Source organism: Schistocerca nitens, chromosome 8, assembly GCF_023898315.1.
Source record: "Schistocerca nitens isolate TAMUIC-IGC-003100 chromosome 8, iqSchNite1.1, whole genome shotgun sequence".
Taxonomy (NCBI): Eukaryota; Metazoa; Arthropoda; class Insecta; order Orthoptera; family Acrididae; genus Schistocerca; species Schistocerca nitens.
In genome coordinates this window covers 164,061,903-164,066,271 of record NC_064621.1, presented here as the reverse complement: position 1 = coordinate 164,066,271, position 4,369 = coordinate 164,061,903, and the positions used below count along the sequence as shown (strand labels likewise).

Sequence of the window (4,369 nt, the reverse complement as noted above, 5' to 3'; positions counted from 1 at the left end):
TTCGTGCGGTACTTGCTTCAGATCTGGAAAACTCGGGCTTGAACACATGTAAAGCAATCAGTTCAGTTTACAGAGACTATAATGATTGGTGTGCTCATTGGTATTGTCTGTGCTCGGGATTGATTTTGTAAAAGAAAATGTTGTCCATTGTAATAATGCACATTCTCTGAATTACGAAGTTATGGTGGATTTTCATGGCCTCCCAACCCTTTAAATGAGATCTGATGAAGTTTTGTCAGACTCCTGCCCCCTTCTCCCCCTCCCCCCCCCCCCCGCCAATTCTGAGCACACGTAATTAATGGACGTTCCATTACCGTCGTATAAGTACATGGACTGTGGACAGGTAATCGTCACCATTTGGTGGTACTACGTACTCACTGAATTTCTGCGTCGATGACTTTAGGGTGTCATCGCATGACATTCGCTGCCGATATGTCTGGAACTCATGAAAGCCATTGTCGTAAGGATGATATATTTTTTAATTCAACACCATTGATCCCAGTGGTTCTCCTCCATATTAACCGACTGCCGAATTCATTTTGAACTTCGATGTTCGTAGTGCATCTGCCTGCCGTTATAAACACTCTTTCTCCAGGACAGAATAGTTTACCATTTTGATGTGCATTCCACAAATTGCAGAAAATTTTCCTTGTCTCTACTTCGGCGTTCAACCAATTCTCAGTTCCTCGTATGACGAGGTGACTGATTTCTAGGAGAGGAGATACGTGAGGTGTGGGACCTACCCGCAAATACTCCAGCAGTTAATAAGAAAAAAGAAATACGAAGACAGAGAGAGAGAGAAAGTAAGAGAGAGATCTATCCGAGGAAACTTAGAAAGTGTCCACTGTGTAGCGTAGATCGAGGTATTTACAACCATGCTGTTGTAGGGACCACCACTTTGGTGTAGTGTCGTGAGGAGAAATAGCTAAAATATTTTCGGCAAAATGAGACTTCTTTATGCTCCATACGACGTCGCACGTCAGAATATGTATGTGGCTGAAAACAAGCCACACATGATGTTTGACATGGCTGTGAGATCCTGTCGGACTGATAGACTAGTATATGTTGCACGGGACCATTGAGGTCCTGCATGGCGTTAAGCACTTCTCAACCCACCGATTCTATATCTGCATGACAGTCGTTAGACCCAGCCCAACACGAGCAGCAATATGTCAGAACGATAAACTGCATTCTCGAAGGGCATCGACTATATTGCAGTCTAAATCCGACTCGAAACATTTGCCTTTCTTACATGACGCATCTGCACCCGTGATCTAGAGGCGCTGTCGGCTTTCAGCCGTGACGTGGATGGGCTCGGTACAACGAGCAGCGCTCCGCAGGAGTGCCTGTTTACCTGCTAGCGCGCGGTCGTGCGTCGTTGTACTGCCTTGTCGTTGTTGTATCGACAAACTACAATCAAACTAACGTTCAACACACTGTATATAAGCCTTGTTAAGGAGGTGGAGGAGTCGACCGAGTTTCAGGGCACTCTCTTGTCCTTGAGGTGGGAAACGCCCTCTAGAGGCGAAAGACTCAGCAGTGATCAACAGCATGAGGATGCAGAAGACATCGGAAACCACTGCATTAAAGACACACAATGTTTATCCACAGGACATGTTGCTTGTAATTGAAAAATTTTATGGTGAGCTCTCCATCGCCCAAAGATTCTGGGTCCCTCAATCGGATCTCCGGGAGGTGGCTACCAAGGGGGTGGTGACGAGGAGAAAATGACTGAATGACCAACAGAAGGATAACGTTCTATGAGTCGGCGTATGTAATGCTAGAAATCAATGTAGCAGGAAGCCAGAAAATCTGAAAACGGAAATGCTAAAAATCAGTCTAAATGGCTCTGAGCACTATGGGGCTTAACATCTGAGGTCATCAGTCCCCTAGAACTTAGAACTACTTAAACCTAACTAATATAAGGACATCACACACATCCATGCCCGAGGCAGGATTCGAACCTGCGACCGTAGCGGTCGCGCGGTTCCACACTGAAGCGCCTAGAACCGCTCGGCCACTCTGGCCGGTAAAATCAGTCTAGATGTAAGGTGTGGGGAAGGGGGAGATAGGAGAAAAACTAATTGAGTTCTGCAGATACGAAAAGATTTCAGTTAGATCACACCATTCCGAAGATGCCGAAATCAGATACTGGATTGTAAGGTGCACCCTGGAGCAGATATAGACTCATATCACAATTTAGTAGTGATGAAGAGCAGGCTGAAGTTTAAGAGACTAGTCAGGAAGAATACATATGCAAAGAAGTGGGATACGAAAGAACTAACGAATGAAGAGACATGCTTGAAGTCCTGTGAGGCTATAGAAAATTTGATAATGATTAATTCAGTAGCCAGTTCGATTGAAGAGAGATGGACGACTCTAAAAAGGGCAATGGCGATACTTCAGGAAGCAGAAAAAAATTCAGGGAAGTTGGGGAAAACAGACATACGAGTTACATAGCAATGAAAGGAATACGCAGCACAGGGAAGCTAAGACGAAAGAGCTGCAGGAAAAATGAAAAGAAATCGAAAAAAAATGAGTGTCGGAAGATCTGCCTCAGTATATAGAAATGTCAAAACAAACTTCGGCGAAATTAAAAGCAAGGGTGGTAACATTAAGAGTGCAACGGGAATTCAACTGTTAAATGCAGAGGAGAGAGCGAACAGGTGGAAAGAGTGCACTGAAGGCCTCTGTAAAGGCGAAGACTTGTCTGACGACGTAATAGGAGTCGATATAGAAGAGATAAGATATCAAGTACTAGAATCAGAATTTAGAAAAGGTTTGGAAGACTTAAGATCGAATAAGGCTGTATGGACAGATAATATTCCATCAGCATTTCTAGGGTCATTGGGAAGGTGGCAACAGAAGACTATTCTTGTTGGTGTGTAGAATGTATGAGTCTGGCGATATACCATCTGACTTTCAGAGAAATATCATCCATATAATTCCGAAGACTGCAAAAGCCGACAAGTGCAAGAATTATCACACAGTCACCTTAACAGCTCATGCATCCAAGTTGCTGACAAGGATAATGTACAGATGAATCGAAAAGAAAATTGAGGATGTGTTATATGACGATCAGTTTGGTTTTAGAAACGGGAAAAGGTACGAAAGAAGAAATTGTGACGTTGCTGTTGATAACGGAAGCAGGACAAAAGAAAAGTCCTGAAATTTTCGTGGGGTTTGTCGACCTCGAAAAAGCGTTTGACAATGAAAAATGGTGCAAGACGTTCGAAATTGTGCATAAAATAGGAATACGATAAAGGTAAAGATGAGTAATACACGATACGTACAAGAACCAAGAGGGAACAATAAGAGTGGAAGGAAAAGAATGAAGTGCTCGGATTAGAAAGTGTGCAAGACAGAGATGGAGCTTCCCACCCCTACTGTTAAAACTATACACCGAAGTAACGATAATGGAATTAAAAAAGATTCAAGAGTGCAACTGAAATTCAAGATGAAGGAATATCGATGATAAGATTCGTTGATGATATTATTATCCTCAGTGAAAGTGAAGAAGAATTGAGGGATTTGTTAAATGGTATGAAGAATCTAATGAATACCAAATATGGATTGTGAGTACATCGAAGTAAGACGGAAATAATGAGAACTAGAAGAAATGACAACAGCGAGTAACTTGATATCAGGATTGCTGGTCACGAAGTAGATGAAGTTAAGGAATTCTGCTACCAAGGTAGCAAAGTAATGGACGACGGACAGAGCAGGAAAGACATAAAAAGCAGACTATCACTGGTACAGAGCGCATTTCTGGCCAAGAGATGTCTATTAGTATCAAATATAGGCCTTAATTTAAGGAAGAAATTTTTGAGAATGTACGTTTGGAGCACATCATGGGGAAACCGGATCAGAAGAGAATCGAAGAATTTGGCATGTAGTGCTACAGAAGAATGTTAAAAATTAAGTGTGCTGATAAGGTAAGGAATGAAGAGCTTCTCTAGAGAATCGGGGATTGTAAAAGAGGAGGCTTCTGTAAAGTTTGGAAGGTAGGAGACGAGATACTGACAGAAGTAAAGTTGTGAGTACCGGGCGTGAGTCGTGCGTCGGTAGCTCAGATGGTAGAGCACTTGCCCTCGAAAGGCAAAGGTCCCGAGTTCGAGTCTCGGTCGGGCACACAGTTTTAATCTGCCAGGAAGTTTCATATCAGCGCACACTCCGCTGCAGAGTGAAAATCTCACTCTGGAACAATTTGTCTCTTTTAGTTAGTACCTTTACACTCGGTTTGCATCGTTTACAGGACCATTTGTGTATTATTTATTACAGGTAGCTTGTCATATGCAACCAAACGATGTTGATGACAAATTTTGTTGGGAGTTAACCTGTAGTTTTATGCTCTAGACGTAATTTAGTT

At 42.7% G+C, this 4,369-nt stretch overlaps 1 non-coding gene across 1 annotated transcript; it reads left to right on the top strand.

Annotated features, from left to right (window-relative positions):
- The first annotated feature begins 4,058 nt into the window (after positions 1-4,058).
- Trnas-cga (transfer RNA serine (anticodon CGA)) lies at positions 4,059-4,133 on the top strand. The gene has a single exon. It is a non-coding gene; the product is annotated as a tRNA-Ser (tRNA).
- Positions 4,134-4,369: the final 236 nt, after the last annotated feature.